Genomic DNA, 12863 nt, shown 5'->3' with positions numbered 1-12863 from the left:
CATCACTATCACCATTATTCAGTTCTGAGCACTTCGGGAGATAGAAAGTTGAGGTAGTCCTGCCCAATGGGGTTTGGCATATTTGTGGGGAGGTATACTAACTACATGAGTAATTATATATAACCCAAATGACATGTGGAAAGTTTCCTTGAAGCCTACCCCAGTACACTCAGATATAGAACCCTGAATCATTCAGAAAAAATTATGCAAGAGAGCTTGCATCTGATACTGCTCCTTCTGGGTATCAGAACTTTGACTCTTTCAGTCAGAGGGTCCACCCAGTTCAGGTGTCTAGTACCCAGAAATATTCTTTAAACTTGAGACTTTGTGTGAATGGAAAAAGGAGTTGCTTAGAATGAATAAACCTATATCCTGGAATAAGAAGCACACATCCTCACACACAATGGGTCATAAAGGATATGCTGGTGTCCATCTCTAGGCCACTATCCCTACCACCGGCGGGAGCTGTTCTCCAGAGTGTAAATTGTCCGCTTGTGCTCTCTTCTGTGATGCCCAGACACCAGGACGTCTGCATCTTGCTTCAGGGCACTCGGGGTTAACCACAGATAGTTTTAGCTCTTGCTTTTTAACCCAGAAATGGCTGCACAATGAATGCAGCAGCTGTTTCAATGCCCTGAGCACATGTTGAGATCCGCTGGCTGCATGTCTGTTCCAATTGCAGGATGAGCAGGGGACCGACCTAATCACTGTGTTCTCTGCCTACTGTGGCCATGGGGGATGTTGTTGAGCCCCTAGGAAAAGACCATCCATCCTTCTTTTCCCTCTCTTACTGTTCCCTTTTTCCTCCTCTATTTCCTTTTCATTCTTAAAATGCCTACTCTATATTACTTCATTTATAAAGTACATATAATTTGTGACTTATGAAAAATTAAAAACACAACCTATGCAGTAATGTATTTGTTGTCATGATTTCATAACAGATGTGACCGACTGTTCCAAACAATGAGACAAAGATGACTCTGCTGGCCTTCCAATCACTGTCTTAAAGTCAGCCAAATGGAACACAGCTCCTAGGATAGATGATCTTCAAGGTTAGAAACACGCTAACAAATCTGCGTGTCATAAATAATATTGCATTTACAGAGAGACTTGAAAAAGGTCAGTGCATTTTCTCTGCTCTTTTAAAGCTGTTCTCTTTATTTATTAAAGTGTTTGGGTTACAGATTAGCTTTCTGCCTTTATTAATGTCTCTCCTGCCTTTAAACCAAAACTGTGCTTGGAGAAACAGTGAATGATTGGCTTACTTTATTGCACTTGCAAGTACCTTTAAAAATCATTTCATTTGTGAATTTGATTACTATCTTGAGGGAAAACATTTACCAGCCAAGGAGAGGGCTCAAGAAGAGACAGAACGTAATGTTCACCGAGAAGTGACATTTTGTCATAGGAAAATGTTAGATAAAATTTGAACCTCACCTCTTAAAAAAAATATAACTCGTTTTTTTTTTTAAAGGACTCAGTGCTCTGGAAAAAAAATTACATTATGAATAATGAAAAATAGAATTTGAAGTCCCCTGCCCACACACTTTTTTAAACACCATACCCATTAGCATACTTTTTGCAGAAACACCTTGAAAGCAAAAAGGGTGCGTATTGAGAACCCAGATGCGGGTTTCTTCCTTTCCTGGGACCAAGTGACTCATCCAGCATCTGCATCACTCAAATTCTGTCCCCTCACCCCTGGCCCCTCCTGGCCCCAAAAGCAGTGAAGGTCAACCACTCAAAGGGGAAGAGACACCCCCCCCCCAACCAGGAGCTTGCTCCACAGTGGGGAAGCAGCCTCATGCTGTTTCTTCCTGCTTCACTAAATGTCTCCTCCTCATCCTTCCTTCCTACCACTTTCCTTCTTCCTTCCTTCCTTTCTTTCTTTCTTTCTTCTTTCTTTCTTTCTTTCTTTCTTTCTTTCTTCTTTCTTTCTTTCTTTCTTTCAAATTCTCTTCAAATTTATAAAATCTATTTTAACTCTACAATTAATATAAAGGTATATTCTCCTGGTGGAAAATGCAAAAGCAAAACTATATCCAAATTTGCCTTGATCCCTAACTGCAGGAGCAGTCCCTCTTTTTAAAGGTGGACACTGTTTTCAGAGTGGACCTTCTGCTAGTCAGCTGCATATTCACAGGTGTATGTAGTTCTGTCTGTGTGAATGAGTTAACTAAAAGGGTGCTAGACCATATTCTGCAATTTAGCTGTAAAAAATATTTTAATATATTATTAAATCTCAGATATAAACTAATCTGTAGTGTGCCTAAGGTATACAGAATAACGACAAGCACCTATGCACCTATGCACCTAACACTCAGTTTAAGAAAAAAAATCTTAGCTTTGATTTGGAAGCTCCTTTAATCCTGTCCCTTACCTTTCTTCGTGAGGGATAACTACTCCCATGAATTTTGTGTTTATGATTCCTCTACCTTTCTTTATAGTTTTCCTATGTATGTCTCCACCCTGAACAATCTGCTCTATAGTTTCTCACATTTCTTTGTCTTTATGTAAATGGGATCAAATCCATGTGTGTAGCTGTAGCTCATTCATTTTCCATGTTCTACAATAGCCTTGTTGTATGATTAGACCACCCTCAATGTATACATTCTATTATTGTCTATAATTTAGATTACTGCCAAAGTTTTGCTCTATATTTCCTTGACTAGATCCCTTGTGCAAAAGTATCTAGGGCATGTACCCGGGACTGCCTGGTCAATGGGTATGCACATTTTCAATGTAACAGATGATGTTAAATTGTTTTCTGGATTAGTCATAACAATTTACACTCCTGCAAGTAGTATAGAAGTTCTGGTTATTCCACATCCTGCCCCACACTTGGGCATTATTGGGTTTTTAAATTTTGAGGAATCAGGTGGCTATGAAATAGCACTTTGCTGCTTTCATTTTCACTTCCCTGATGGCTTATGTGGTTGATCATCTTTTCCTCTTCTATGAACCGTCTATTCATGTTTTGGGCTCATTTTTCTAAATGATTATTTGAATTTTGGAGGGGGAGTTTGTAGGAATTCTTCATATTGTCAGTTATGTATATTACAAATATTTTCTGTTTTGGCTTGTCTTTTCACTTAATTGATGTCCTATGATAAACAGATTTCTTAATTTTAATGTAGTGAAATGTGTTAATATTTCCCTTTTAAATTTATGATATTTTGTCTATTTTTAAGAATTCTGCTTTCCCTGAGATTATAAAAGGAGTTTCCTTTCTGTCTTCTGTCAATTTATGGTTTTGCCTCTCACATTTAAGTTTTTAACTACCCAGAGTTGTTTCCATCTGATGAAAAATAAGATTCAATTTTCATTGTTTCCATTTGGATAATCACTTGACACTGCTCCATTTATTGAAAAGTCCACTTTCTCTATTGATTTGCAAAGCCTGTTCTGCAGTAACTCAGGTTTGAACATACATATGGATGGGTATGTTCTTGGGTGGATATTTTCTTCCATTTGATGTTTCCTGTGCAAATACCACTCAGTTTTCATCATTACAGATTTACATTAAGTGCTGATGTTTACTAGGACAAGTCTCCCATCTTCTTCTCTCTTAGGAGTGTTTGGTAATTGTGTTTTTTTCTTTATTTTAGATTCACCTCATTAAGTTCCATTAAAAGGAACTTCTCTTCTCCAAAAAACTTGTTAGGATTTTGACTGGAATGCATGAAATCTGTAGATGATATTGGGGGAGAATTGATATGCCAATGTTATTAAGTATTCCAATTTTGGGTGTGTAATACAATTCCCTTTAGTGAGTCTGCTTTAATCTCACTCAATAATGTTTCATACTGTCTTTATAAAGTTCTTTTACATCTTTTGTTAGATTTTTTGGTATATAGTTTATATTTTAATGGTTTTAAAATGGTATTTTGTTATATATTTGTCACTATGGTATAGGCATACCATTGATTTTGTTTTGTTTTGAAGATTTATTTATTCATTTTAGAAAGAGAAAGTTAATGGGGGATGGGAGAAAGGGGCAGAGAGAGAGGAAGATAAGCAGATTCCTTGCTGAGTGGAGAGCCAGACCTGGGCTTGATCCCAGGACTCTAAGATCATGACCAGAACCGAAATCAAGAGTTGGACGTTTAACCAACAGAACCACCCAGGCACCCCATGCCATTGGTTTTTATATTGATTTTTGCAAATAATCTTGTTAACTTTTATTAATTATAAAAATTTGTCTATGAATTCTTTTGAATTCTCTATAGACAATAATACCATTTGAAAACAGTGAGTTTTTTTTCCTTTTTGTTTTCATTATACTTGTAATTTTACTTCTTTTTCTAGATTTATTGTATCATTTAAGACCTCTGGTACAATGTTGAATAAAAAGGTGGTAATAATAGGCTATCTTGTTTTGTGGTTTTTAACAAAATATATTACTTCCAAGATAAAGAAAGGATTAAAACCCACCAGGCTGTGGGAGGAAATCAAATGGAGTACAAACAATTGAGCCTCACAGCAATACAAATGAATGACATAACTATACTGGATGATGCGGAGAAAACAATAAATAATCTAATCATTTTGGAAAAATAGTATCTTTGCTGTATTGTGTGAGTTTAGCTTTACCAAAGACTGTACCCAAATATTGGATTCGAGATAGTAAATTTGTTTTCCTCAAAGGTGTGGGTGAGGATTCTTGGGCTATTTTAGGTGTATTCTAGGATTGAGGAAATAACATAATGCAAATTATGAGAGCCAGGTTTGTCATTGTCAGAGAAAGGAGTTACTAGTAAGGAATGGGGTAGAATGAAACTGGAGTGTTGGATTGGAATCCAAAGTATCAGCATGGACTCATGTGTTTTTAAATTATGTACAGATAGATATAGAAAGATTGATTACGCCTTACACATTTTAGACCCCTTTAAGAAAATTATTTATTCATGAGAGACACAGAGAGAGAGAGAGGCAAAGACATAGGCAGAGGGAGAAGCAAACTCCCCATGGGGAGCCTGATGTGGGACTCAATCCCAGAACCCTGGGATCATGACCTGAGCCAAAGGCAGACACTCAACCACTGAGCACCAGGTGCCCCTAGACCCTTTTATATTTTGTCATATTAAACACATATTTAGTACTCTGTATCTATTCATGGTAATATCCAAAATCTTTTAGATCTGATTGTGTTGATTTGTGTGACTCCTCCTCGATGTTTTTATTTTCAGATAGGCAGATAAACAGGTGATTAGATAGATAGAAAATAGATAGATAGGGAGAAAGACAGAAAAAGAAAAGAGAGAGAGAGAAATGTGAGCTCATATTTTTCAGATGCTTATATATGGGAATTCTTAAAGTCTTTAAAGACTTGGTTGAACATGGACTCCTCTAGAGCGTTTATATTTGTATCTGTGGGTTGTTTGGGTTTCTTCTCAATTCTGGTCACTTGATTTTAAGTTCTGGGTTTGAGGTTTGTTGAGCCAACCCAATAGTATGAATTCAGAATGAAAACGTGTGAAGTCCAGTTAGTGGTTATAAAATATGAGGTGGGGAGGGAGGTTTCTTCTTCCCATTAAGTACCAAGACTTGCGATAGGCAACTTCCTTTACTTGAGTGCTGAGGGAGGAGGTAGAAGATGTATTTCCAGTTCACCTTTACATTGAAGATTTAGCCATTTAGGTTGCCAGATTTAGACAAGAAATTCTTCCTTCCTTCCCTCCCTCATTCCTTCCTTCCTTTCAATATAGATTCCCTGAAAAGCATGCAAGAAAAACCAAAATTACCATGGTTAAAAATATGAGCAGTCCACCTAGGTTTGAATTCCCAGTTGGCTATTGCCCAGCTGTGTAACCGTGGACAGATTATTAAAACTTTAGTCTTCAATGTCCTTATCTACAAAATGGGGACAATACAAGTGTATACTTTATAGAGTTCTAATTAAATGAATTATAATGAGCTAGCCCAGTTTCTTGGCATATGGGAAGAGCTCAGTAGTTACTAGTTCAATGGATATAAACTCTATAGTAATAAGGCTGTGTAAACAAAGGATACAGTTTTTTTCATTTCAAATTGAAGTTATTCCAAGCCCTGGCTCTGAACTCTCTGGGTTGGGTGGTAGTAGGAAGTAGGGGAGTCTGCTCTCTCCTTTGAAGCTGGTCTTATGTAACCATTTGCAGTAGATTTATTTGCTTTATCTGTAGATGGTGCCAATTATTCCCATCATCCCCACTTGCCTCCTGCACAGGCTGATCTTCGACTCCCTGAGCCCCTACTGATCCTTGCTGCTTCATTTGAGAGGTATCCTGTAAGGACGATAGTCTTCTCTTCAGCTGACCTTCAGGGAGCTTTTCCCTGTCTCTGTCACACCACGTGGGAGCTGTGGTTAGGGAGTTTATTATATTTCTCGATTTATCTCCCAGGATAGATCCTGTGCTTTGACTTCCATACCTATAAGCTTACTCACACACAGCAAATGAAGAGGAAAGAAAGTACACGAAAACCTACTTCCCCACTCTGCTTACACTCCAGATTCCCACTACTTCCCTACTCTGCTTAAACTCCAGATTCCCACTCATTTGCTCTTTACTCAGGATTCCTTCACTCTTGTTAGCACGTGAGTACAAATTTAAAACATATATCCCTGTATTTTTTGCAGAATGTGCCACTGTTCTCTGCAGAAGGATTGGTGTCTTGCTGCCCCTGGCAATACTAACAAAATACAGTATATGTTGAGGATTTATCTTATTCCAGGATTCTGCTCTGCAAATTATGTCATGTAATCCTCACACTAACCCCAGGAGTTAGGGACGATTGTTTTTGCTATTTTATAACAGGTTTATAAGTGCTCATATTTTAGGGACCCATCCTAATGTGGTTCAACTATAAAATAAGTTTATATAATGTAATTCTTGGACATAATTCTCTGCTCAGAATTGTCTTCCCAATCAGCACAGGAAAAGCAGTTAAAGGTGAGTTGCAATCCTAGTTGAGTATTACCTCTGAGTGAATTCATTTATATTGTGTATTAGCTTGTAAGAATTATTTGACTAGTTGGAAAAAGAAATTGTCCCCTGAATATGGAACAAGATAAACACATCTAGTTTCAGAGGGAGGCAGCCAAGGCCTTCATTATGCAAGAGCTTTAGAGGATTATTGTTTACATGGGGAAAATGGCTAAGAAGGTATGTGCCCAGCAAAGTGAAAGATTTTGCTCTGTAATTGTGTCTGTTATTTTTCCCAGTTAAGGTTTGACAGAAAGCCTGCCGTAGATATTTTTGCTTTACCATACTTAGGGCATTAGATTAAAATAAAAATTATTGGGGCACCTAGGTGGCTCAGTGGTTGAGCATCTGCCTTTGGCTCAGGTCGTGATCCTGGGTCCTGGGATCGAGTCTCACATTGGGCTCCCTACAGGGATCCTGCTTCTCCCTCTGCCTGTGTCTCGGCCTCTCTCTCTCTCTCTCTCTCTCTGTCTCTCATGAATGAATGAATGAATGAATGAATGAATAATAAATAAATAAATAAATATTTTAAAAAATTAAAAATTATTAAAAATTCATTTAAAATTATTTTGTCACTCAAAAATAGCCCTGAAAAACAATGCAACAAACAAATATATCCCTGACAGTTCCATAAAACATCAGGAATAAATAATCCTTTCAGCAGACACAACAAATTGAACAGTGTAACAGGCATTGTTATATTTGTTTAGGGTTGTTTTCTGTAGAACCTTACTCTAAGAACAAAATTTTCAAGCAAAATATGACATATTCACTCTGTTTACTATTCCTTATGGCACTTTGAGTCCAGCTATGATTTGACAAATTTTTAGACTTCACAATGTGATTTATTTTTTTGTAAAACTTTGAGGGTTTAAACATTCTCAAAATCTTCATTGGGCTAAAGCTGTCTTAAATTACCAGCATTATGTTGCAAGGGTGCAACATTGCCTTGCTTTTTTGGCAGTAATTGTTTATATTTAGTAGAAGCTTTATTTTGTACACATAGTTTGGCAGGGTGGTTTACAATTTTTATGTGCTTAAGCTTTATAATATGTATCCATCTCATAGTAGGATGAATATGTTTTAGCTCCAGGAGAAAACAACATTTTAACTTTTATTTCTCCTCTATCTCATGTGTCAGTTGTAGTCAAGGTGACAGACTTTCCTATGAGAAAAAATAAGTCATCCATGGAATTTGTCAGGGGAGATGAGAAGTACACATATGACCATACCCACTCACGTATGAAATGGGAAAGTAACCAACAACACTAGATGTCTACATCTATAGTTATGTGCTTTCCCACACCGCTTTCATCTGAATGAAGATTGGTTGACCCAAAGATCTGATGACTAGCTGAAGAGTTAGTTCTCTTTAGAAAGATGTGGAACACCAGCGCTTTGAAGGTAGTAAGCCATTAAAAGTTTTGTCTAAATGTCTATGGCATTAGCAAGTCAAATGAAGCTTTATCTGATATCTTTTGGAACTGTCACTCATCTTCTGCATGTGGCACAATTTAGGTTATCTGTCACGTGGTATGATGGAACCACTTGAAACTCTTTCGGGATTTGATTACACATCAAATCATTGTGTGTGTCCACATGCACACACAGTCACTAATACCTAGATGACAAGCTTGCATCTGAATTCAGAGAGGTAGAAGGTTTGATGATGTACAGCCAAAGTAACTTTTTTCAGTTAGAATTTTTGTATTTTGCTAAGAGATTTGTAAAAAAAAAATTTAATAATTGTAGTAAAATAACACATAGCATAAAATTTACCAGCCTCAGCCATTTTTTAAAAGATTTTATTTATTCATTTGTAGAGAGAATGAGAGAAAGAGAGAGAGAGAGAGAGAAAGCATGAGTGGGATGAGGAGAAGGGCAGAGGGAGAGAAAAAAGCAGACTCTGCTGAGCAGGGAGCCTGATGTGGGGCTCATTTTCAGGACTCTGGAATCATGATCTGAGCTGAAGGCAGATGCTTAACCGACTGAGCCCCCCAGGTTCCCCATCTTAGCCATCTTTAAGTTCAGTTCAGTGGCATTAAGGATATTCACACTGTTGTGCAACCATCTTTGTTTGATAAGAAATGTTTTGGTTTTGTTAGTTTCTTGTCTGTTTTTTGATCTAATTCTTCTTTAAACTTGTATGGACTTTGGTCTTTTTAAAGGAAGGAAACAAAATAATAGTATCTTCAAGAAAATGAAGCGATAGTGTGCAAGGTCTGGGTTGCAACATGTGCTGTTTTGGATCCATAAAGCCAATGAACCTGAAATGTCTATAGGGCAAATGTAAGTTGTTTGCCAGCCAACAGTGAGGATTTTGCTCTGGGTAACCTTGTTCCCCTAGTGTCTGTTGGGATCAACAGTACAAGTTCTTTAAATGATCAGCTGGAATTTGGGGCTTTCCATTACCCCCATATGGTTTGATTCTTTTTTAAGAGATAAAATTCTGATAAAGTTCTAGTAATGATTTTGATGCTGAGATTCTTTGTTTCCAACCATGAAAAGATTTTTAAAATACAGGTTATACCCTAAATTATAATCCTAAAACTGACCATCAAATTTATAACCATATGATATCAAAATATAAAAGGGAAGAAGAAGGAAGAAGAGGAGGAGCTGGAGAGGGAAGATGAGGGAGATATGGGAGAGGAGAAAGAAAAGAGCTGAATACAATGGAAAATCATTATATATAAATATATAAAGATTAATTTTTCCCTAAACTTTCAAAAATAATTTTATTTATTTATTTGTTTATTTTTATTTATTTTTAATTTCAAGTTTTTGTTTAAATTTTAGTTAACATATAGTGTAATTCAGCTTCAGTAATATTCTTTAGTGATTCATCATTATACCTGTGAAAGATATGGACACCATGCGGCTGCTGTGGCAGAGAATGCCAGTTGCCTACAGTCCATCCATCATCTCTTCCTCTCTTATTAGCAGATCTTGAGTTTTTTTTTTTAAGATTTTATTTATTTATGAAAGACACAGTGAGAGAGGCAGAGACACAGGCAAGGGAGAAGCAGGCTCCATGCAGGGAGTCCGACATGGGACTCGATCCTGGCACTCCGGGATCAGTCTCTGAGTCAAAGACAGATGTTCAACCACTGAGCCACCCAGGCGTCCCCCCCTTTTTTTTTTAAAGATTTTATTTAGGTCTTGAGTTTTAACTGGGCACACTGCCATCTTACTACAAGACTATGTGTCCTTTACAACAGGAAGATGTGAGTGATGTATTGTGTGGAGCTTCCATACATCTTGGCCCAGGAGGATCTCTGATGCTACAATCTCTCCGGGATCCTGGTTCCACAGACCTGCTACACCAACTCTGGGACTTCTTGTACGTAGGAAAGAAATCCACTTCCTTCTTACCGAAAGTGCTGTTGTGGGGGTTTCTTCTATTTGTAGCAAAACCAGATTCTAACACATACAGCTCCTTAGCACTATAAACAATATAATGTGGTTTCACATTTTTTACTTCTTTATAGATTGAAGGTAAACCTATGGTATAAGTAGTGGAGATATTATAATCTCCAGTTTATAGATGAGGAAATGGAGGCTCAGGAGAGATGGGTATCTTGTCCAAAGTCAGAAGGCTCTTTAGGGCAGAAGCAAGTCTGGAGTTCATGTCTTTTTTTTTTTTTTTTTTTTTTTTGAATTCTTGTCTTAATCTTGCTTTCCACTCGATCACAAATTCTCTTGAGCCTATAGAAATTAGCTTAGTAGAATTTTCATTGTGCAAATCATATTATTTTTTTTATCATTTGCTATGTGCTAGCCATTATTCTAAGTAATTTAGAGCTAGTTTCACTCAGTGGAGCTTCACAGTTTCATGGAATAGATACTATTAGTTGTGCTCCTTTTAGAGATGAGGGAACTGAAACTATGAGGTAAAATATCCTAAGGTGACCTGGTGATTAATGGCAAAGGTTGTGAGCCAACTGAGGCAGATTGGCTTCAGAATATGAAGGCTTTGTGCAAGTCCTCTAAGCAGGTGAAGGAAAGTACATGGTTGTTGATAAACTTCGGTGTTTCTTCTGAAGGAGGATGAACCAATTGTCTTAGACAACTTGGGCTACTATGACAAAATACCACAGACTGGGGTGACTTATAAACAACACATACAGTTTCTCACCATTCTAGAGGATGGAAGTGTAAGATCCTGGTGTTAGCAGATTCTGTGTTTGGTGAGGGCCCACTTCCTACACATTTACCTTTTTGCTGTAGCGAAGGATCTCTCTGGGATCTCTTTTATAAGGGCACTAATCCCATTCATGAGGGCTGCCTCCTCATGACCCAATTGCCTCCCCAAGCTCCTACTTCTTAATTCTATCAGCTTGGGCATTAGGTTTTCAGCATGAGTTTTGAAATTCAGACATTTCACAAATATTCAGACCGTTGCATATATACAGTACTATAATTCCCAGTATTGAGAGAATTCATTTGGAAGAACTTTCTTACTAAGAGTGTAACTCTCTCAGGAGTTTTTAAAGATCTGGTTAGTCATTAGATTGCTTGAGATAGGCAGGATTCTAAATTGAAGGATCTGTTTTTCCTTCTCCTAATCATAGAATTTTTTTTTCATAGAATGTTTTGATCTTTTTGGAGTTAATGAAGTTTTTAGATCAAATAGGTAGCAATCTAGAATATTTGGAGAATAGTAAGATATTTATGTCACTGAATTACATATCCAGAGAGGACCAAATAGAAAAAGCATAAAGTAAAATTAAATGTATACACGTTTGTTTTGTACCTAGATAATGCCTGCCATGTAGTAGGCCCTCAGTAAACATAGGAGCATTTATTCAAATGGTCTTTGGATGTTGTACTGTGTGCCATATATCTTTCTCATTTGACTAATTTTGTGTCTGCTCAGCCTTTCATTTCTTCTTCTCATAACAGTATTTCATTTCTTCTTCTCATAACAGTATTTCCAAAAAGAACCACAGTGTGTGCCGAAGGATATGAGACCACTGATACTCAGGTCTATGTTAATATACACAGCGACAGAAGCAGCCAGGAGCTCAAAGGATGAGATTCATACCTTTGAAAAGTAAAGTGAGAGTATTTCAATGTGACCGAGCATCACGCAGAAACATTTTTTGCCATCAGAAATGTGACTTTTTGCATTGTATTGGCTTCTCAATCTCTTAAGATTTGCTAGGACATGAATGGCAGTAAAATTCATGTATAAGATTGATTCATTTCCCCTTTATTTATATTGGAGGAGTTTCCCTCACAGGAGAAGGGGAAAAAGAAAACCTTTTTCGTTTCATCACCAGGATACAACTCAGGAGAAGAGCCTGTGCTTTCAGACAGAATAACAACTATGTCATCATTTGCTGCTATTGGCTTCAAGCTTAGTTACTAGAATAGGCTAAAATTGCTCAGTGCAGCCTGGACCCTAATTCTATTATTAGAACAACATGAAACCAAATCTACACTGAGAAAGCCTCGCTGAAAAATTATTTGCTTGTTGTCATGGGATTACATCCAGGCCTTCACAGAAAACTCTTTGGGGGAACTTTATGCCATGATAATCTGAGAAGTCACAGGTGCATCATAGTCATTGCTATGAAGAGGCCAAGGGAAGTCCTGACAGTCTAGTCTTCCATAGATGGCTGCCAGTGAATTCTCCCAAAACATGAGGGCTCTTGTATGGCAGAAATGCAAATTCTTTGGGGGTGGGGGTTAGGAATGAAATTGTATTTAGCAAAGAGAATGCTTGAGTGGTTGTAACCTGCTTCTCCAGGAGAATAGGAATCTCAAAGAGTAGAGAGCTAAAAAGTTAGCAATGCAAATCAGATCTGTCTTTCCAGATTAGCTCAGGGGTAGTCATTTAAAAGAGAAATGAGGAGAGGGTTGGAGGGGGGGTGCAGAAGGAGAGAAAGAGAGAAA

At 37.4% G+C, this 12863-nt stretch overlaps 1 long non-coding RNA gene across 1 annotated transcript; it reads left to right on the top strand.

Annotated features, from left to right (window-relative positions):
* Window positions 1-947: 947 nt before the first annotated feature.
* On the top strand, window positions 948-12064 carry LOC112648565 (uncharacterized). The gene is made up of 3 exons (XR_003129139.2): window positions 948-1119; window positions 10184-10305; window positions 11894-12064. It is a non-coding gene; the product is annotated as an uncharacterized LOC112648565 (long non-coding RNA).
* The last annotated feature ends 799 nt before the right edge of the window (window positions 12065-12863 follow it).

This window comes from Canis lupus, chromosome 7, assembly GCF_003254725.2.
Source record: "Canis lupus dingo isolate Sandy chromosome 7, ASM325472v2, whole genome shotgun sequence".
NCBI classification, from domain to species: Eukaryota; Metazoa; Chordata; class Mammalia; order Carnivora; family Canidae; genus Canis; species Canis lupus.
This window is presented reverse-complemented; position numbering and strand designations above follow the sequence as displayed.